Raw genomic sequence first — 24370 nt, 5'->3', positions numbered from 1 at the left:
CAGCTGATGCTTTCGAATGTCCATACTGTCTCTAGCGCAAATTATGATAATGACATGCTGCTGGTCTTCAGGGCTCCAGTCTGTAACTGTCCTGTCAATTCCCCAAAATTTTGTCAGGGTCTTTTTATGAAACACAAATCTGATTCTGTCACTGTCCTACTTCATTTGCTTCTTACCACATTCCCTACAGGCTAAAAATTAATTTTCAGAAAAATCTAAAAGTGCTCCATGATTTAGTACATGTCTACATGCTTTGTCACATACCAGTAACAACAACAAAAAAGTGCTCCAGGCATTCTAAACTGTGTGAGTTATTCCAAATGAGACATTCTCATCACATCGTCTACTCTTTACTCAGGTTTTTCTTATAGCCTGTAATGATCTCTTTTTTTTTTTTTTCTTTAATGCCTGTTTCTCTTTAAAAACTCTGATTGAGGGGCTCTGACCCTGTGAATCTTTCCCAAATGGAGGAGGCAGTGCTTTGCAGTTCTATTATATGGTCTCTCATAAGTAGAGAGCATAATCTAAAATGGAAAATAACACATACGTAATTGTATATGAGACCTTCTCTGCATTTTTTCTGTGATAACTTTGAAATCAGAGGTATAATCCTTGCTTGACACAATATTTGATGCCTGACAAAGAGCACAGATTTGATAAATGTGGTCTATGTACTAATAAAGTTTATCTAACATGAAAATGATGTCCACAGAAAAGCTTTGCAAAGTCCAAGTGGGCATTACTTAACAAGGCCTGCCATGGATGATTTAATTCATTTGAGAATTTACCATATTTGACTTTGCTACTTACTATTTGATTAGTGCCCTGACACAGTAAGGTTTTATGCTAACCTGGAAATTTCTGCTCAATAGAAAAGAAAACTGTGATAGTTATATGTCTGGTATGAAATTAACTAGCTTTGTTTTGAATAGAGACACTCAGAAATGAACCTCAGCCAGTAACAGAATGATTCAAGTCACAGACTGGATGGATACATTGGGCCAAAGTAACTATTCCAGTGCTATTACTTAATTCTTTGAATTTGCATGGTCAACCAGTCAAATCATGTTTATTTCCTTGGTTCACAAGAAAATTTTTGGTTAAATGAACTATACAATTTATCAATATCAAATTATAAAACAGCCCCCCAGGGAATAAACCCCTCAGTTCTGGAAGGTCAGTTCATTCAATTGTACCTTTGGAAAACATCACAAATTAGTGAGATTTCTGCCAATGTGATGATAAATAAGAATATATTCATTATAAAATTACAGCAATTCTATCTATATTGTCTCCCTTCCAAGAATGTTTCATTTCCTATATAACACAAAGCCCAATTCTTCTTATAATTAGAAGGAAGTTCTTCAACATTTTTTTTTCTGTAAATGGCCCTAGCAACAAAAATAATAAAGTTTGGGGGGAAATCTCTTCACAAGAAAATTTATAATGGTGAAAACTTATTGTATTAAAATAGGGTTTGTTTCATAATTTGTTGTATATGCTATCAAATATTGAATAGTTTTTAAATCTATGTAGCAAAAATAGAATTTATCTGATGGCAAAATTCCGGCTGCAAGGAGTAAAGTAATATGCAAAGCATTCAGGCATAATAAAAATAAATACTCTTGTTTAGAGAATCAACAGTATATTTCTATCACAGTCTGACTACTCATACTATCATGCTTATTCTGACTAATATTTAATAATAATTCAATAAATGTTTTCCAGGAACACATCTCAAGAAAAATAGTGATGCTGCTATTCCTGTTTTGCAAAATTACAATTGAGACGTGGAATCATCATTTAAAAATTTAATGCTGTGTATAAACAAGCAATAAATTGTGTCTTAAGGGAAATGTTAATTTCCTTTAAAATTTTAACAACCTCTATTAACTTTGTTTCCAATATACACAATTAAACAAAAGAAAATGTAAATAAATATAAATAAAAATTTTTATTGATAGATTTCTTATGTAGTTTACAATATTCTCAAAATTAATGCTGTGATTCTAGGTGCAGAATTTTCTCAGAGAATCTCTAGGCTTATTATTAGAAGTCATGAGAAGGAAACCAATTCATAGCTATTACAGAATAACCAGGTGTAGACTGTAAGTGGATCAATGAGGTGTCATAGTCACCCAGATCAGATCCTGTCAAAAGGTCCTCACAAACTAGTAATGAAAGACAAGCTCTGTCAACAGTAGTCAAGAAGCTGTTATACACTTTTAACAGAGCGATTCTGAGATCACAATGTGCACAGAATCCTACATGAAATGGCTCAAATGACTTCACTGTCAGGAAGCGTTTAACAGGACGCTTCTCGTGTGCTGTTATGGATCTGTCAGGAAACCTTTGGCCCTTATTAATTCCTGAATATTCAGGAATTAAGAGGAGAGGCCCGCCTTTCCAGGGCCTGAGCAATCCAGGCATTTGTTAGTTTCTCATTATGGTGATAAGTACCCTCTTCTCTCTTTAATAGGGATCGCCTTGTGTTTTGTAAGTCTGGAATTTTAATCTTTGCTGAGAATAACAACAGTATATATGCCCACGCCATGTTGATTAAAACACTTTGCTCCATCAGAGCTTTGGTCCCCGTGCCTTTCTTTCTTTCTTTCTCTCTCTCTCTCTCTCTCTCTCTCTTTCTGGCTGATTTCCTGGAGCACGGAAGCCAGCTGCATAACCCAGGGAATATCAGCCTCTTTCCTTCTTTCACTCTCTCATCGTCACTCCGGACCACCAGGTTCTGGTCCATTAACGGACCAACAAGTGGCGCCCAGAAACAGGGACTCTGGTGCACGTGGCAACATTCGGAGGGAGTGACCCCCAGGGCCTATTGAGGCCGGTAAGTACTAAGACATGGGTCAATCGGCTAGAAAGCTCCCTCACTTTTCTAGTTTACATCAGCATATTTAAAGTTCAGGGATTTTCGGTTTCATGCCAGAGAACAGAGGCTTGCCTTCAGAGAGTGGTTGAATGTAACCCTTGGTTCCCTAATGAAGGTAGTTTCGATAGATTTCTGGCCCCTATGGGCTCTCACTGAAGCTGTGATTCTGCCATTTCAAGGTAATTCTAGCCCTCATGATATTCGGCAACAGGCAGAACACTTATTACATGAATATAATTTAGACAATGATACCTTACAAAAGGCCCAGTTAGAACAACAAAAGATATTTCAAGATTTTCCCACCAACCCTACCCTGGTTGCTCCAAGCGCTCCTCCCCTGCCGGAGGGCACATATCCCAAAGTCCCTCCCTCCTTAAAATCTAATGATTTTGACAACAACTCCCTCAAGACACCTTTTAACATTAATACCGACAACACCTTTTTGAATAACAATAATCTACCCCCTTCGCATCAGAGGCTCTCTGAATTGCTGGCTTTGCAATCACAAGTCTCTGAAGCTGATGGTTTTTCTGCCTTTCCAGTTTTAAGAAATGCTGACGCTCAAGGGCAGATAATACCCCAATATGAAGGTATTAACTTTTTTCACATGCAACAAATGAAAAAGGTTATAACTATGTATGGCCCACATTTGCCTTTTACTAGACTGATTCTAAATGCTATGGTGTCTTCTATTGGAACCTTTATTCCCTATGATTGGCAAATTTTAATAAAAGCTCTCCTTAAACCAGGAGAGTATCTTCAATGGACAATGTGGTTTCAAGATATAGTCAGAGCTCATGCTAACAGAAATGCTCAAGCTGGCGCTCCCCAAAACCAAATTACTTTTGAAATGTTAACTGGCACCGGACAATTTGACACTATAGAAGCTCAAATACAATGCCCTCCTTTGTTGCATTATCAATTAAAAACAGTGGCCCTTGAAGCTTGGGATGGAATTCCTCCTCAAGGGGAGCCTACAGGTAGCTACATTAAAATATTGCAGGGACCTAATGAAACATATGCTGATTTCTTAGCTAGATTAGAAACTGCTATTTCCCATTGGAAATAGTAATTGGAGAAGAAGCTAAAAGGCAACTAGAGAAATTACTTGCTTATGATCAAATCAGGAATGTCAAAGGGCTATAGCCCCAATTCGTGATACAGAGACTATTTTTGATTATTTGAAGGCTTGTCGCAAAATAGGATCAGAAACTCAAAAGATGCAAATGCTAGCTAAAACAATGGTTGCTGCCTTAAGAAAAGGAAAATGAAGGATGCTTTACATGTGGAAATAAGTACCATTTAAAAAGGGACTGCCCTAAGAAAGCTAAAAAAACAAACAAACAAACAAACAAACAAACAAAAAAACCTGCCCTCACTGCCGAGGAATGCATTGGGCCAAAGAGTGTAAATCTAAATTTGATACTGAAGGGAAACCGATTCCAGGAAACTCCAAGCAGGAGACCCTCCAGGTCCCATTCAACAAAAACCAGGGGCAAATTCCACCTTTTCCCTCAAACCCTCAACATCTGGCAGTGCTGCCGTTGATACACCAGCCCTAAATGACTTTCTCCTTTACCCTCAAGCATTCCTCTCTAGAATACCTACTGGACTTTTTGGGCCCCTGCCCCCACAAACCTTCGGTCTTTCACTTGACCAATCTAGTTGGACTTAACAGGCAGGAGGGCCAGCGGTCTCCAAATGGAGAAAATAGGCTGCAAGTATCAGACATTTTTATCTCTCTTAAGCGGCAGGAGGAAACAAACTAGTGATATTTCTTTCTTTCTTTTTTTTTTCCTTCTCTATACAAATTTAAAAAGAGGTTTCTCTTAAAATTCTGTGCTGCCATAACGACACCTGGTTCCACCTGAACTTAACTTTTCTCAAACCTTGAACTAACTGATGCGTTTTTCTTACGGAAATGTTTGTCTTAAGCTATGTTAATGAACTATGTATTTACCCTAGATTCTTTCAAGTCAGTTCTGCCTAAGACTAAGAACTGACTTGACAAACCAGTATGTTTTACTCATGCAAATGTTCTCTTAAGCCATGTTAATGAAAATGTATTTGCTTGGAAACCTGCCTTTCTTCAAGATTCATGTCAATTATTTTGTGGCCCAGGACAACTCACCTGGTGCCAAGGTTATCTCAAAATGCATGTTGTGGGTGAGGGGCCTGGTGTTATTCTCTTCAGTTTTGAAACATTTCCTTTCTCTAATTAAGCAGACTGCTGGTAGTTATATGACACCTGGCTAAAGACTAGCAGGGGGGCACTCTTTCTGCCCCCTTCTGATGCCTATGTCAGAAGCTTTCTCTATCTCCCTCATACTTTAATAGAATGTTATTCAATTTGAGAACACATTACAAACTTCTACCAATTTCCAATTAGCTTTTCTAAAATATTTTAGAGAAATTTCATTTCATTATCCTTCTGGTAAGCTGTGGAATTTTTTCAAAAACACTGAATTTATTATTTCTTGCATTTCTTTTATATAGATGGGACTAAAAATGCCAAAGCTTCTTTCTAGTCTCTTAAAAAAATATAAAGTCTTTCATACTAAATTCCATTCTGCTCAACAAAATAAATTATATGCTCTTATTCAAGTTATTTGCCTACACTCATCCTTACCCCATTAATATAGTCTCTGATTCTAAATATTCAGTTTTTGTATTAAGAAATATAGAAACCTCCACCATAAACTCCTAGTTCTATTAAAACAGACAATGGCCCTCCCTATATTTCTAGACACTTTAAACAATTTTTACCATCTTTTTCTATTAAACATATTACAGGTATTCCTTATAATCCACAGACACAAGACATTGTCAAACAAACACATCACACACTAAAGTTACAAACAGAAAAAATTAAAGAAGGGGGAATACACAGGTACACTACTGTCTTATCTAAAACAGACTTCACTAGAGTCCAACATAAGATATTTTCTAAACCTATAACTATTGTTAATACAGCTTTATTTGTTTTAAATTCTTTAAACCTACTGTCACGCAAGTGTATGCTCCTCGGTTCTTTGTCTCGTCACAACAAAGATTTGGAGTAACGGACATTAAAGCCCCTCGGCGGGTCACAGCTCTCGGAGGACAGACCGTGTTATAGCTCTTAAATAAATCACTGTTACAGCTCAGTGTTACAGCTCTATTTATTTAGATGATAGCAGGAAAATCCATCTTTGAGGTGTGAGGGCACTTCGATCCAAAGACGGGAAGAGAAGAGAGCCAATCGTGTGGGAGAGAGAGAGAGAAGGAGAGAGAGAGAGAGAAGGAGAGAGAGAGGGGGAGAGAGAGAGTCGTGGGAGAGAGAGAGAGAAGAGGGCTTTGGCTCCTCTTTTTGTATGTTTTTTGTTCCCCCTGGGCCTGTCCTATGCAAATTGGGCTTAGGCAGGAGCGTTGTTTGTTTTACCTGAGGTTCTCACTCCGGTCCTCAGACCTTCCTTTGTTCTATTTTCACGGGCTTTCCCCTTCCAGGTCTTTTAGCCACTGCCATTTTGGACTCTTTTTCCCTATTCTAGCTACCTAACACTACCACAGGGAAATATTGTAACAAGAGCAGAAAAACATTTCGAGGAATTGAAGGACACTTCTCTTATTCTGCCCATTTGGTACCAAGACGGGTTCAATAATCAATAGAAATCTGGGAAATTAATCTTACAGGGAAAGGGATATGCTTGTATTTCCCCAGATGGATCCAACACACTTTTTCCTCAGAAAATTCGACCCAAGGGGGCCCCGATATTCAAAATGGAGATGAAACAACAAGAACCCCGAGAGGAAGAAAATTCCAATACGGGCCATGGCGGCTCTAAAGATCTCCAGAAAGCACCACCCTTGGCGGCATCAACCCTATGACCTCCCCTCTTGGGGACAGAAAAAAACCCTTGCTAACAAGGCTGAAAATTTGGTCTCTCAACAGGGAATGCCTCAGAGTTCTGAATACATTTTCCTGCTAGCCTGTATCTCCCAAACTTAACTGGCCTTACTTACCCAACCCCCCTTTATTACAGGTCATAAAACAGACAGAGAAAAGACCGATCATATCAACCAATGACTCCACCCATATGCCCCCTCCCTGGAACCCTCACACCCTGGGGAGGAGGGAAAACTAATTAACATTTCTTTAGGCTATGAAGTCCTTCCACTGCCTGGGCCCAGGAAAATTATGCATAAACGTCGGGTGACAAACTTGGGTTTTCATCCTGCCTCCAAAAGAAGACTTTCAGACATTGCTGCCCTTTCTCTGTCTGTGAACCATGTTTATACTACTGAAACTTTAGGGAAAGAGTTAGGGAATGAACAAAAAACATATATTATGCTGCTTAAGTGGCTTAAAAGGTTACTAACACTATGTTGAAACATTACCATGAAAAAGGACTTCTTGGCTGGCTTGACAGTGGAATGACACCCTCCTCCTCCTCCTGGAATAATCCTCTGATAAACAAATTGGGCCTGAACTATGAGATATATAAAACATAAGAACGTGCTGCCAACACCAGAGAACTTGGGACTCGGACCAGACATTTCACAGGGACCAGTGGTCATAGGAACTATTTCTTTTGCTATAATCAGTCATATTTTATACAGGCCTGTGTCCCACTTACAATTTAATCTGTAACTTGTATTAATTGCCAATTTTGTGTTACTCCTGTTCAATTCAATTATAGTACCTACAACTGGGAACAAATCAAATTTCATTTTCATAATAATGCCTCTCTGAATGTACAATTACTGCAAAAGAAAATCTTTGAAACTTTTTATAAACATCTGCCCTCTTCCACTAATTTGGAAACTTTAGCTGAACAAATTATCTGGGCTAGACCCACAAGGATGGTTTCAAAGTATTACCCACAGCATCAGGTCTAGAACTGTAACTTTGGTGATTGTCTTGATAATTGTATTTGTTGTTTATCATCGCCTTTCTATAAGGTTGGTTAACACTAACCAAACTAATTTGGTCAGGACCTTTTTTACAAATAAAATAAAATAGGGGGAATTGTCAGGAAGCATTTAACAGGACACTTCTTGGGTGCTGTTATGGATCTGTCAGGAAACCTTTGGCCCTTATTAATTCCTGAATATTCAGGAATTAAGAGGAGAGGCCCACCTTTCCCGGGGCTAAGGAATCCAGGCATTTCCTTTGTTAGTTTCTCGTTATGGTGATAAGTACCCTCTTCTCTCTTTAATAGGGATCACCTTGTGTTTTGTAAGTCTGGAATTTTAATCTTTATCTTTGCTGAGAATAACTACAGTATATATGCCCACGCCGTGTTGATTAAAACACCTTTGCTCCATCAGAGCTTTGGTCCCCGTGTCTTTCTTTCTTTCTCTTCCTCTCTTTCTGTTTATCTCTCTATTTCTGGCTGATTCCCTGAAGCGCGAAAGCCAGCTGCGTAACCCAGGGAATATTAGCCTCTTTCCTTCTTTCACTTTCTCATCGTTGACTCCGGACCACCATTAAAGGACCAACAGTTCACTACTCAGGCAAGTCTACAACTAAATTATGAAATGTTTTACATATACATTGAATATTTAGGCTCCAGGTAGCTTTAAATATCATTGTTTCAATTAATAATTTTAATGAACCTCTTCTCCAAAAATTATAAGAATTACTTGTAATTCTTACAAAAATTATTTGTAAGAATTACAAACAGCATTTTGGAAAGAGTATCAGTGCATTCAGCTATTCTGTACCTAATTCCCTCATTCTTACTTTCCTTTTCCAACTTTGAGATTTGAATTTATTTGTATAAAATATACATTATTTAACTAATTTAAAACTTTAATAAAATGTACCCATTGTTGGCTGGCTAAAAGATAGACATTAGTATATTTTATAAATAAATTCTATAGTATCTCAAGTCTAAGACACCTAATAAGGAGTGATAGTTTTCATTAGTAAAATAAGGGTTGGTGAAATTAATTCAGAATACATTTGATGAGAAGGAAAATCAAATAGAAAGGACATAATTTGGAAAACATTCAAAGCAGAATATATTACAAAGAAAATATAGTAAAACTTGGATTCATAATTAATAAAATTTAGAGAAACTAGAGCTAAACAGAATACAGCATTCAGATGGAAACAGAAGTAGATGATAAAATTTAAAAAAAAAAACTAAAGGTAAAGTATGAGTTTGAATTATCCAAAAGGCACATATTCATGTTATACTGCCACATGCTCCTACCCAAGATACAGTTCTGCCTGTAAGTACTCATCTGGAGGTGTGGACATGTAATGGTCTCACAAAATTCATATTGTTCTCTTTGTTAAGAGAACTGACAGAATTTTCAAATTCTTTATATATTGCTTTATTTCTAGGATTAAGGATATTATATATATATATAAAAATCATCTGTAAAGTTACCAGTGAAGACTTATATTGACAGTTCATAATTTCTAGAAATAAAGGCCTGTATTTAATGAGTGAGGGAGAAAAACAGCGATTGAGAGAAGAGAATGTGTAAACTTTTCTTTCATGACTTTCAGGTGTTCAACTCATCTTTCTTTTAAGGGCTTCTCCTCTAGATACTAGTTATACACGTATATATTTAATCTAACAGACTCGATTCAATCCACAAATAATTGTGTGGCTAAAGATAAGACAAATGAAGACATATCTTTCCTATACACTATATAACTTCCAGTTAGCTAAAGTCATTTTCTACATACAGATTCATCTCAAGTCTGTGAGAGTTGATGGGTAGGAGCAATATCAGGTGGAGCAGTAATGGTACATTGATACTGTCCTTCCTCCTCTCATCCCACCCATTAAGTGTAGCTATATTTATGATCACATATGTAGGTGCCTAGGGAAAAAAAATAAGTAGGGAAAAGAGTCCTTCTATAGCTTTATAATACTGACAAAACCTGGATAAATAATTATTTTCCCTACATGGCTCTGAAACAAATTTAAGCATTTTTCTTTTATTATCAATATTATCACATTGTGTGAAGGCACAGGAAATTGACTGCTGTAGAAAGTCATGGTATTTATATCTTTATCTATCACTAAATCTAGATTTAGTGAACTTTTAAAACACAAGTACAGTAATTTTATCTTTCTTAACTAAAGAGTACAATATATAAATCTACAAAAACTTCAGCTAAACTATACTTTGCAGTCAGAACCTGAGTTGTATTAATCATCTAATATATTAGTAACTACCTCACCTTAAGCAAGCCATTTAATCTTATTGTATTTCAATTTTAAAATCTGAATTACAGGTATAAAATAATATCTCCAAATATTATGAGGCTGAAAAGACATTATGATTCTATGAAATATGATTACATAATAAAACTTTACATTGTATTGTAAAGCAAAATGGTCATATATTAGCTAAAATTTATTCAGTGCATAGTAATATGAGATACCAATCACCTCTATACCAAACTCTCTGAAATAACACTACTCAATTATTATTTAATTGTCATTTAATAAACAAAGAAAAGCAGCAAAAGCAGAAGATATAAAAAGAGGTGGCAAGAGCACACTGAAGAATGCTACAAAAAAGATCTTCATGACCCAGATAACCATGATGGTGTGATCACTCACCTAGAGCCAGACATCCTGGAATGCTAAGACAAGTGGGCCTTAGGAGGCACCACTGCAAACAAAGCTGGTATAAATCATGGAATTCCAGTGGAGCTAATTCAAATCCTAAAAGATGATGCTGTGAAAGGGCTGCACTCAGTATGCCAGCAAATATGGAAAACTCAGCAGTGGCCGCGGTACTGGAAAACATCAGGTTTCATTCCAATCCCAAAGAAAGGCAATGCCACAGAATGCTCAAACTACCGCACAATTGCACTCATCTCACACGCTAGGAAAGTAATGCTCAAAATTCTCCAAGACAGGCTTTAATAGTACATGAACTGTAAACTTTCAGATGTTCAAGCTGGATTTAGAAAAGGCAGAGTAACCAGAGATCAAATTGCCAACACCTGCTAGATCATTGAAAAAGCAAGAAAGTTCCAGAAAAACATCTACTTCTGCTTTATTGACTATGGCAAAGCCTTTGACTGTGTGGATCACAACAAACTGTGGAAAATTCTGAAAGAGATGGGAATACCAGACCATATGACCTGCCTCCTGAGAAATCATATGGCAGGTCAGGAAGCAAAAATTAGAACTGGACATGGAATAACAGACTGGTTCCAAATAGGAAAAGGAGTACATCAAGGCTGTATATTGTCAGCCGGCTTATTTAACTTATATGCAGAGTACATTATGAGAAGCACTGGCCTGGATGAAGCAAAAGCTGGAATCAAGATTGCCAGGAGAAATATCAATAACCTCAGATATGAAGATGACACCACCCTTATGACAGAAAGCAAAGAAGAACTAAAGAGCCTCTTGATGAAAGTGAAAGAGGAGCCTGAAGAAGTTGGCTTAAAGCTCAACATTCAGAAAACTAAGATCATGGCATCTGGTCCCATCACTTCATGGCAAATAGATGGGGAAAGAGTGGAAAGAGTGACAGACTTTATTTTTGGGGGGGCTCCAAAATCACTGCAGATGGTGACTGTAGCCATGAAATTAAAAGACGCTTACTCCTTGGAAGAGAAGTTATGACCAACATAGATAGCATATTGAAAAGCAGAGACATTACTTTGCCAACAAAGGTCCATCTAGTCAAAGCTATGGTTTTTCCAGTGGTCATGAATGGATGTGAGAGTTGGATTGTGAAGAAAGCTGAGTGCCGAAGAACTGATGCTCTGAACTGTGGTGTTGGAGAAGACTCTTGAGAGCCCCTTGGACAGCAAGGAGATCCAAGCAGTCCATCCTAAAGGAATTCAGTCCTGAATATTCATTAGAAGGACTGATGCTGAAGCTGAAACTCCAATACTTTGGCCACCTGATGTGAAGACCTGACTCATTTGAAAAGACCCTGATGCTGGGAAAGATAGAAGGCGGGAGGAGAAGGGGACAACAGAAGATGAGATGGTGGGATGACATCATTGACTCAATGGTTATGAGTTTGAGTAAACTCCAGGAGTTGGTGGTGGACAGGGAAGCCTGGCCTGCAGCAGTCCATGGGGTCGCAAAGAGTCAGACACCACTGAGCGACTGAAATGAAACTAAAAAAGTGAACAAATACCTCTAGCATTGCACAGCTAATAAGTGGCAGATCATTTAATAAATTTTTCATCTTATTTTTTTGCAAGTATTCAATATGTATACATATAGGGAGAAGGCATCAGCCACCCACTCCAATACTCTTTCCTGGAAAATCCCATGGACAGAGGAGTCAGGACACAACTGAGCGTCTTCACTTTCACTTTTCACTTTCATGCATTGGAGAAGGAAATGGCAACCCACTACAATTTTCTTGCCTGAAGAATATCAGGGACAGGGGAGCCTGGTGAGCTGCCATCTATGGGGTCGCACAGAGTTGGACACGCCCGAAGAGACTTAGCAGCAGCAGCAGCATACATATTATATATATATACATCTCATAAAAACAGAAAATATACTGACAAAATTATCTTTAGGGAAATGTTATGCTGACTAGAAAAATAAATATATTTCTTTTGTTGATTATTTTCAATATTAATAATTGACAGAGTTAGAAAACCAGTAACTACATAGAAGATTTGAACAACTCTATCAACCAACTTAACCGAGTAGACAATTACAGAACATTTCACACAAAAGTAAATGAATATGCATATCTTTCAAGTGCGTACAACCTACTTCTGAAGATTAGACATGGTTTGGTGCTATAGTACAAGTTTCAATATAATTAAATGATTCACGTCATACAATGTGTTTCTTTGGTCACAATGGAAATAATAAAATTCAGTAACAGAAAGATAAATTTATATGGGAACTAAATAACATTTAAATAGCTCAGAGGTCACATAAAATTAAACAAAGGAAATTATACATATTTTATACTTGCTAAAAGGAAAAATGCAACATATTAATAATAAAGAACTAACGTGGACATGTGTACAATTATAAAGACTTTAAAGTTCATCTCTCAGCAATTAAAAGTACAACCTGTCAAAGCATGAGAAAAGTAGACTGGATGTGAGCTACACTACAGTTTTAGCCTAATTGATATATATGGGACACTATAAACAACAATGGTAGAATATTCTTATAAGGTACACATGTATACACACCAAGATAAACAACAAGCTGGGCCATAAAAAATGATTTGGAAGATGTGAAATATTTGCTATTTTACATAGTGTAATACCTAGTAAAGAAGTAGTGCATGCTCAGTTGCTTAGTCATGTTCAACGGTTTGTGACCCCATGGGCTGTAGACCGCCAGGCCCCTCTGTCTATGGGATTCTACAGGCAAGAATGCTGGAGTGGGTTGCCACTTCCTTCCTAAAGGGATCTTCCCAACACAGGGATTGAAGCTTCATCCCCTGCATCTCTTACATTGGCAGACGGGTTCTTTACCACCTAGCCACCTGGGAAGCCCAATGCAGAAGTAGTAAATCAATAATAATAAGAATCCAGAAAAATTTCAAATATGTGGAAATTATTCCTCATACACTGAAATAATGCACAGGTCTAGTAAGCAATCACAAGGGAGTAGTTTATCTATCAGTATGTCCACGCGTTATGAAAACGTCTTTTCTTCCTTTGTGGCAGAAAAATGTACAACTTTGGTATACTCTTTTACCTTTATATGATCATCCCTGCTGGGCAGTACTAAGTTGCCTCAGTCGTGTCCAACTCTCTGCAACCCCATGGACTGTAGCCCACCAGGTTCCTCTGTCCACGGGATTCTCCAGGCCAGAATACTGGAGTGGGTGCTCTGCCATCCTCCAGGGGATCCTCTGTGTCTCAAGTTGTGTCCCATCAACCCAGGGATCAAACCTGTGTCTCAAGTCTCCTGCATTGTCAGGTGGATTCTCTACAACTAGCACCACCAGGGAAGCCCATGTGATCATCCTTAAGTATCTCTAATTCTAAATACCATTTATTTCTAATTCCAAAGATAACTTTAGAAAATATTTCAAACAAAATGATATTAAAATACGAGAGAACAATTTAGGGACATAGGTAAAGAAACATTTAGAGGAAAATTTATATCTTTAAATATTTCTATTAAAAATAGTAACTTATTATCTTATAATTCTATATGATAGAGATCCTGGGTCAGAAAGATCTTCTGAAGAAGGAATAGGCTACCCACTCCAGTAGAATCTACCTGTAATGCAGGAGACTTGGGTTCACTTCCTAGGTTGGGAAGATCCCCTGGAGAAGGAAAAGGTTACCCACTCCAGTATTCTGGCCTGGAGAATTTCATGGACTGTATAGTCCATGGGTTCACAAGAGTTAGACACGACTGAGCAAATTTCACTTTCATTTTTTTCAGAGATTCAGAGCCATAAGTTTCCACTATCAAAAAAAAAAAATTGGGAAAAAATAGTTAATTATAAGGAAGTAAAAATAAAAATAAGGTTAAAAATTAATGGAACAGAAAATTAGAGTAAAAAAATTCAACAAGACCAAACTGGGTCTTTGAAAGTTTAACAGTATGTATATGTACTGAATATAAAGAAGGAAAGAAGGGGAGAGAGAGAAAACACAAGGTACAAATACCATAATGGCCAAATCTACAAATAACACAAATGTCCCTTAACAAATGAACAGGTAAATAAAACACAGTGTATTTACACTAAGATGGGACACTAGTCCATAGTAAAAGGAAAAGACTCTTGATATATGCAAGCAACAGGATAGTTCTCAAAGGTATCAGGTTCAGTGAAAAAGACTCAATTTTAAAAGAATACATGCCCTGTGATTCCATTTGTGTAACATTACTGAAATAATATAATTATAAAGGAACACAAAATAGCAGATGGTGATGAAGAACATCAGAGAATATAAAGGAGTATATCGTGACAGATTTCTTTATGATGATAGAATAATTCTGTATCTTGATTTGCTGATGGTTACACAAATTGATGCAGAACTTCACAGAACAATGCACACATTTATATATGCATGTAAAAAATGATGAGCACCGAGTAAGGTATGTTGTCCAGTTAAATGTCATGGTTTTGGTATCCTGCTATAAGCCAGATAGGTCTCCCACATGTAGGAGAACCTGGGTAAAACCTTCATATGACTTTAGGTGATAAACAGGGATGACCATTGTTAAACCAAACAACATAAATAAATGTCAACATCATGTTCATGGAATGAAGCCCATCACAAAAAAATGGTGAACTAATTATGTGACAGAAAGCAAATGAATAGGTTGAATGACCCAAAGGCAGAGACATGGACTGCAAAGCAATATGACAGAATTCTTGGGGTGATCAAAATATCCTGTATCTTGATCATGGTGGTAGTTTCACAGGTTTATACAACTCTCAAAACTCACCAAACTGTACATTTTACATGGATTCAGTTTATTATATGCAAATTATTCCTCAATAAAACACAAAAGGTAAAATAAAGGAGGAAGGAAAGGTGCCTTGGGAGTGTTTCAATTACCTGCCTGAGGGTCATAGTTCAAATGTTTTCTGTTAACTTTGTTTACATATTAAAAATTACAATACAATTTTAAATAAATAAAGAAATGCAAGACATTTAATCTCTGCATGAACATATTTCAAAGCTTTGTGGAAAACATGTCAAAGATCACTTACTTCAATTTATACTCAGCAAGCTTCATTTCCAGTTTTGTAAAATGCATGATTTATGTTTATGAATACTATAGTCAGGTCAAAGAAAACTATTAAGAGAAGCCAATTTTTTACTGGCTAATACAGTCAGAAATTAAAAAAACTTTACCACTTATGTAAGCATCACAGGTAAGAGGTGGGGAAATATAACCCAGTAAATAATCATGTGAAAGTATACTCATGCATTTGTGGCATGCTATTACCTTAAGTCTCCTTTTACTATCTTTAAGTGTATCTTACTATAACTTGTAATTAATCTCTTAATAAAAATTTGGAACATTATATTTACAATTAGCTGATTTCAATAGACTATATCATTTTTTGTTTCTCATAGACTGGATTCCCCAGAAGTAGACTTGGAGATGAGGAATTTTATGAAAGTGGTTGACTAAAAAGAAGCATCATCAGGAAAGAAGCAGAAAGGGTGAAGATAATGAGAAAGGAAAAACGGCAAATGAGTTTGTGATATTATGTCTCACTGAGCTCTTAAGGAGTGGAGGATATACTTCAGTAAAGTCCCAATCAGTTGTCCCATATGAATCAGCCATTAATCAATACCCTCCCTCCCCTGACTCAATTGTTCAGTTGCCCTTATTCGGGACAACAATGGAACATAGCAAAAACCAACTTCATAAATTTTTAATCACTATTTTCTCATATATAACCAATGCTAGAGACTTTTTTTTCTCTTCAAACCAGCATATCTCCTTCAACATGAGTCCCATCCAAATTACCTACAGGCAGCCTTAGCACACAGCAAGAAACGCTACAATATGGCAGTGGTAAACAGGGCTACTTCCTATGAATAGTAATCCCCATAATGTAACCTAGCAGAGAAGGATTCAGCTCCAGAAGCCCGTGTAGCTAGAGGCATCTCTGGAACCAGCTGTTTCAGCTTAAGCTCCCTAGAAACAAAAGCTGAACTAAGGATTTAACTTGGCACTGCATAAATGTTCAGGAGTAGTGTAGGTATAGGGCTATGAGAGAAAGACGGAGGAGCTACACAGCTTGTGAAAGCTCACTAGAAGTCCAAGTGCCTGAAGATGGTAAAAGTGTCAGAAGTAATCACAGACAGAGCATTACTGTCCTCTGTTATCAGGATATTTAAGTTCTTTGGAAATTTCTGGATTTTTCAAAACTCTAATACTTCAGTAAAATATAACAATATTTTTAGCAGCTCCAACTAATTAATGATTGATTTTAATGCTTTGGGATAAATTTATTTTTGTAAGGCTAGAACAGAATAGCTTATGTACTCATAATCCATAAAACTTAAAATATTCTATTATTTTTTACTTGCTTTAATTATTGCCCTTGTGTCAATGGTACAACAGTTGTGCACTTTGAGTAAACCTAATAAATCACTCAAACTATTATTTTCTCTCCAAAATGATGTTCAGTAGTACATACATTTTTTCCCTTTCAAGAGGTCCTATATGTGTATGCATAACCAAAATAAGATAATAATAATTTTGATGGATTATAACTGAAGTTTTATTACACAGTGTCAATGGTACAACAGTTGTGCACTTTGAGTAACCCTAATAAATCACTCAAACTATTATTTTCTCTCCAAAATGATGTTCAGTAGTACATACATTTTTTCCCTTTCAAGAGGTCCTACATGTGTATGCATAACCAAAATAAGATATAATATTTTTGATGGATTAAAACTCAAGTTTTATTACACAGAGATATTTTTGCAATTAAAAACGATTACTAAGAGAAAGTGTAATTCAGCCTATATGGTTATATTGAAACACAACATGCTTACAATAAAGGTTTATTTTTGTGTTTGTCACTGGGCTAACAGATGGGGTGGATTTTAAGCTGAAGTTGGAAATGTAGGACTATTGTTTTCCTCCCTAGGAGTTTCTTCCAAGTAGCTACTAAAAGTAAATTCTAAAGTAGCTTTAAAATATCAATTTTCTAAGATGTATATATTTATTACAATATAGTCTTTACTTTTGCCAAAAAGTTTTGTGATGTAAGTGTTGATAATACACAAGAAAACAGTGTTTTTCTAGTCACTCAGCATCCAGAGAAAATAAGTTAGTGTTCAATGAAAACATCTACTAGGATTGAATACAACATGCTTTTCATACAGAGAAAATACTTGTCAACAGGACAATGAAAAAAAGAAGAGGTACAGTGAATAAAATCAAAGAAGAGAAGGACTGTATTGGATTTATGTCATGAATAGATAATTGCATTTGAGGAGGCAATTTACTATATAGTGACCCCATTCCCCATCTTCTGTCAAACTCAATTCCCCTCACTCAGATGGCATGACCTATTTCATAGGTTCTGTCTACACAAACAAAGTGAAATGGACACTTGAGCATTTATCCAGTGATTTTAATTAATGTAGATAGATTCTTCATAAATTCTGTCTTTAAGAGAAACATTTGTTTTCTATTAATTATCTAGAATAGTCCCCATTCTCTAAATTTTGACTCCCCAAACATTTTCTTAGAGACTGATTTGTTCACGGTAGTTTGATATTCTACTCTACTCCACTCTTTGGAAAATATCTGAATGATTATACATATTACATTTATTTTCAGAACCCAATTACTTGGCCTGCCTTATGAAATTTTTTTTCAGTTATCCACATTTTAACAATGTGCCAAAATAAGAATCATGCAATTTGAAATGGCTAGATCACTTTTCCCATCATATGATTTGAGCAGTGGGAATCTGGAGTTAACTTCTAGAAGCACAATTTCTAGATGTCAGAAGAGCTGATTGTCTGCTGTCTTGGCAAACATCTGTGTTTGCTGCCTAACAGATCTTTAAGATTTATATTTTAATATGATTTCATATATGTCTGTTTACAATATAATTTGACTTTGACCTATAATATACCATTTAGATCTTTAATGCCTGACATCTGCAAATAGAAAAGGGAAGTATCTATGGAACATGTTTCTAACATTTCCAAACAAAATCTCAAAGATGAAAACTCAGTATCTCTACTATCATCGACTAAAAGAAAAACCAAAAATTGTAGGAGTGTCAGGACGCCATATAGGCATCTGATGGTATTATATTCGACTCAATATGTTACCAGCCACTGAAGGATTAGCAGTGTCACATAAATAACAAGAGCTTGTTCATACAGGGCATGAGGCTTAAGCAGGAAACAGAAGTTGATCAAAGAAAAAGAAAAGGTCACATAGAAATCTTGATCAAATCTCATCTAAACAGCAACTTATGCCAGCCAGAAAGTGTTAGATCATCTATAGAATCCTAGCTATGACTTTTCAATATATTAAAAAATCTGCTTATAGAAAAAATCATTTGGGAAATAAACATAACATAATAGTGTTTGGAATAATCTCTATGAATAGATAGATTGGAAAGAAAAGTCAGAGATGTGACTGCATATGTTCACCTTGTTGAAAATTCCAAATCATGCTCCAAAATGATTTTTTGTTTTCTGGAGTACAATTGCTTTACAAAGTTGTGTTAGCTTCTGCTGTACAATAATCAGCTGCATGTATACATCTTTGCTCCTACATGTTTCTTAAAATTCCTACCAGTTTCTATTATTACCAAACCATTAAATTTTTATTACGATACCTGATATAGTATACTATATCATATTATTAAGGAATAAATCAAATATAGAAAATGATACATGCAATATTTATGTGTGGTTTACAAGTAAGATGAAAATGCATATGCCTGTTAAATTAGGTTAAGAAATAGAACTATACCAAACCTATGTAATATCTGTGTGTACATTTAATTTCAGGCTCCTCATTTTTCATAAGACGTACCTCTTATCCTAAATTTTTGCATGTCTGAATATCTTTTTTTTAAAACCAAAGATACGGATATATATTTATACAAATAGAATCATACCATGTATATTTTTTCTGCAAATTGTCTTTAATGCAACATTATACTTGGAACATTAGCTTTGTGAAATTTAAAATTCAGTTCTTAGCTGTGGGTCAATCCCTTTCATGATTAATTACAGCCCAATATATTCATACTAACCATACATGTATGCATTCTCCTGTTAATGAACATTTGCTTTGTTTTAGATTTTTGTGATTTGCAAAGCTGCTAGTGACAATATTATCCATGACTTTGGAGAAAAATTAAAACAGAATTGATAATTAAAAACTAAATGTTTGAAAACCAAGTCACTTTACCTTGTATATATGACATGTCATACACACATAAGTTGGGATATATTTGGAAAAGAGAAGATAAAGGTAATTATCAAGATGGAGTTATGAGAAACACTATGAGATTTTTCTCAAAGAAAGGGAGAGATGTCCACAACCACAAAACTGTATCATTAACAATTGAAGACAAGTTTCACGAGCAATATTTTATGCAAGAAAAAAACAATAGAACTCAAGAAGGATGATCAGACAATGGATACGTTTTATAGAAGATTTCTTACTTATTCTGGTCCATCAACTACATGTTATGGTTTACTGACTAAGTCTGTGTCTATGAGGCAAGAATAGGTAGAGAGACAGAACTTCAAGATCTCTGAATGGTGTGTGTGTGAGCTAAGTTTCAGTCATGTCCGACTCTTCGTGATGCTATGAACCAAAGAGCACCAGGCTCCTCTGTCCATGAGATTATCTGAACGGTAATCAAAAACAAATTAAAAAGTATACTGCTGTATCTTTAGGGTTTTCTATGTAGAGGATCATGTCATCTGCAAACAGTGAGAGTTTTACTTCTTCTTTTCCAATCTGGATTCCTTTTATTGATTCTTCTTCTCTGATTGCTGTGGCTAGGACTTCTAAAACAATGTTGAATAGTAGTGGTGAGAGTGGGCACCCTTGTCTTGTTCCTGATTTTAGCAAAAAAGACACATCTCATTACAAAAGATATAAAGAACAGACTATTGAACTATGCAGGAGAAGGTGAGGGTGGGATGATTTGAGAGAATAGCATTGAAACATGTAAACTAATTACCATATGTAAAATAGATGACCAGTGCAAGTTTCATGCATGAAGCAGGACACTCAAAGGTGATGCTCTGGGACAACCTAGAGGGATGGGGTGGGGATAGAGGTAGGAAGCAGTTTCAGGATTGGGGGGACCCATGTGCACCCATGGCTGATTCATGTTGATGTATGGCAAAAACATTGCTCCTTGGAAGGAAAGTTATGACCAAACCAGACAGCATATTAAAAAGCAGAGACACTACTTTGCCAACAAAGGTCCGTCTAGTCAAGGCTATGGTTTTTCCAGTAGTCATGTATGGATGTGAGTGTTGGACTACAAAGAAAGCTGAACACCGAAGAATTGATGCTTTTGAACTGTGGTGTTGGAGAAGACTCTTGAGAGTCCCTTGGACTGCAAGAAGATCCAACCAGTCCATCCTAAGGGAGATCAGTCCTGGGTGTTCATTGGAAGGACTGATGCTGAAGCTGAAACACCAATACTTTGGCCACTTGACATGAAGAACTGACTCATTTGAAAAGACCCTGATGCTGGGAAAGATTGAAGGCAAAAGGAGAAGGGGACGACAGAGGATGAGATGGTTGGATGGCATCACCAACTCAATGGACATGAGTTTGGTTAAACTCCAGGAGTTGGTGATAGACAGGGAGGCCTGGTGTGCTGCAGTCCATGGGGTCACAAAGACATGAATGAGCAACTGAACTGAACTGACCTGACCTGATGGCAAAAACCACCACAATATTGTAAGATAATTAGCCTCCAACTGAAATAAATATTAAAAATATATATATACCACTATTGTCATCAGTGCCTACATATGCTCAGAATACTCTTTAACCTGATATCACTGTTGCATTTTGGAAAAACACAGAAAGAAGGAAACTAGACATGAACAAATATAAATTACACTGGGCCACTGTGAATCTACCACAGAGGCAATTTCATGGTTTCAGGAGGCACTCTCTCTCACAGTGAAAGGAGCTTATCTTTGTTTACCAAAATAAACATAAAACCGCACACAAATACCTGATAATAGTCTTCAGTAGGTAGAATGTGCCCCATAGTGTAGAATTATATCTTAGTTAGAACCTGAAATATGATACTGTGAAAGTGCTGTGGTCAATTTGCCAACAAATTTGGAAAACTCAGCAGTGGCCACAGGACTGTAAAAGGTCAGTTTTCATTCCAATCCCAAAGAAAGGCAATGCCAAAGAATGTTCAAACTACTGCACAATAGGACTCATCTCACACGCAAGTAAAGTAATGCTCAAAATTCTCCAAGACAGGCTTCAACAATACGTGAACCGCGAATTTCCAGATTTTCAAGTTGGTTTTAGAAAACTCGGAGGAACCAGAGATCAAATTGCCAACATCTGTTAGAGCATCAAAAAAGCAAGTGAGTTCCACAAAAACTACTTATGCTTTGTTGACTATGCCAAAGCCTTTGACTGTGTGAATCACAATAAACTATAGAAAATTCTGAAAGAGATGGGACTACCAGACTACATGACCTGCCTCCTGAGAAATCTGTATGCAGGTCAAGAAGCAAGAGTTAGAACTGGACATGGAACAACAGACTGGTACCAAATAGGAAAAGGGGTACATAAGGGCTGTATATTGTCACCCTGCTTATTTAACTTATATGCAGAGTACATTATAAGAAATGCTGGGCTGGACGAAGCACAAGCTGGAATCAAGATTGCTGGGAGAAATATCAATAACCTCAGATATGCAGATGATACCACCCTTATGGCAGAAAGCAAAGGACTAAAGAGCCTCTTGATGAAAGTGAAAGAGGAGAGTGAAAAAGTTGGCTTAAAACTCAACATTCAGAAAACTAAGATCATGGCATCTGGTCTCACCACTTCATGGCAAATAGATGGGGAAAAAGTGGAAACAGTGACAGACTTTATTTTTTTTGGGGGGGGGGAGGGGGCCTCCAAAATCACTGCAGATGGTGACAGCAGCCATGAAATTAAAAGACGCTTACTCCTTGGAAGAAAAGTTATGACTAACCTAGACAGCATATTGAAAAGCAGAGACATTACTTTGCCAACAAAAGTCTGTCTAGTCAAAGCTATGGTTTTTCCAGTAATCATGTATGGATGTGAGAGCTGGACTGTAAAGAAAGTTGAGTGCCAAAGAACTGATTCTTTTAAACTGTGGTGTTGGAGAAGATTCTTGAGAGCCCCTTTGACAGCAAGGAGATACAACCAGTCTTTTCTAAGGGAGATATGTCCTGAGTGTTCACTGGAAGGACTGATGTTGAAGCTGAAACCCCAATATTTTGGCCACCTGATGAGAAGTACTGACTCATTTGAAAAGACCCTGATGTTGGGAAAGATTGAAGGCAAAAGGAGAAGGGGACGACAACAGAGGATGAGATGGTTGGATGGCATCAGCGACTCAATGGACATGAGTTTGAGTAAACTCTAGGAGTTGGTGATGGACAGGGAGCCCTGGCATGCTGCAGCCCATGGGGTCGCAAAGAAGCGGACAAGTCTGAGCAACTGGACTGAACTGAGTACCCGAAAATTAAAATGCCCAACTCATTTAGCCAAAATCTTAGGAATAATCTGTTATTTTATATTTACTACTAATCCCCATATTCTGAGAAAGTTAAAAAAACATTAAACTTTAAGAAGAGATCAAGAAGTTTTTTCATAGTGAAACTTGTTCTAATCAGTCTATGATCTTTTCCTTCTAATTCATGCATATGTCCCAGCAGGATTTGATTAGAAAAAACGCACTGAGTGTAAAAGCAAAAACTGTGTTTTGCATGCATATTTTAAAATTATCCCTATATCACCATGTTTTATATAGGTAAAATAAAGGTTGACTTCAAATTATTGTTAGAGTTTATTGAACAGTTTCTGTTATACATACATAAGGCTATTATTGTCTTTGAATCTGGGGAGTTAAGAGTCTGAAGTCTACAGGCATGCACTCAAGAAGGGAGACGGTTTAAGTACAGAAAACAAGGACAAAAACAGAACCCACAAGTTCAAGCTGTAACTCATACAGGACAGAATGCAACCCGTATCAGCATCTCATTATCTTCCAACCTCCAACTTGAATGATGGCGGCACCCTTCTGAGGAGTCTGCACCTCTCGTCACAGATCTAAGTGTGCACCTGGCCAGCAGGCAGACAAACCAGAGGCGGCTCTGGAGGAAGTCAGATAAGCTGTAAGCTCTGCTGTTGCCCCTCACAACTGAGTGAGCCAGAAGATAAGAAAATTCATGTGTGAACTGAAACAGTGCCTACTGCACTTGTCATGTCAGTGAAAACATAATGTGCCTGTTGATTTACTTCGTCCTCCCAAATCTTTGTTATTTGTGGTCTGGGATGACTGGGAACAAAGCAGGTAAAGAAATTATGAGGAACATAGCTCTAATTTAGCTAGAATGATACAATACAGAGTCAGCAGATTGTTTGAGATTATTAACTATGAGGTGCTATCGTAACACACACTGTATAAGAGAGACATGTTGACATGAGTGGTCAAATTTAGATGTCTGGATTCCATAATATATGAAAAGGGAATTCTTACATTTTAAAAGAAACTAATTCTTAAAAAGAAATATACGCACACCTGAATTATCATTAGAGAAAATATAGGAAACTTTGTTAGACTTCACTTTCAGAATGGTAATGTGAAGATTTGCACAGATCTGCCCCCAGGAAACAACAAAACCTGATGAAAATGAAGGAAAATCAATCATGTAAAATCTCTGGAAGTGTTTTAAGAGCATACCACATAGGAAGAAACATTTACAAACAATGAGATTCTTCAATACTTAAGCCATGACCCCCAGGCCCACTCCCCACTTCCATCTCAGCACAATGACAGACAATCCAATCTGGG

At 36.7% G+C, this 24370-nt stretch overlaps 1 long non-coding RNA gene across 1 annotated transcript; it reads left to right on the top strand.

Annotated features, from left to right (window-relative positions):
• The first annotated feature begins 5762 nt into the window (after positions 1-5762).
• On the top strand, positions 5763-22714 carry LOC122687048. Its single transcript, XR_006339005.1, has 3 exons — positions 5763-5888; positions 12630-12634; positions 22704-22714. It is a non-coding gene; the product is annotated as an uncharacterized LOC122687048 (long non-coding RNA).
• Positions 22715-24370: the final 1656 nt, after the last annotated feature.

Source organism: Cervus elaphus, chromosome 30, assembly GCF_910594005.1.
Source record: "Cervus elaphus chromosome 30, mCerEla1.1, whole genome shotgun sequence".
In the NCBI taxonomy this organism is placed as follows: domain Eukaryota; kingdom Metazoa; phylum Chordata; class Mammalia; order Artiodactyla; family Cervidae; genus Cervus; species Cervus elaphus.
Note: the sequence above shows the minus strand (reverse complement) of the source record. Positions and strands in the feature narration are given on the sequence as shown.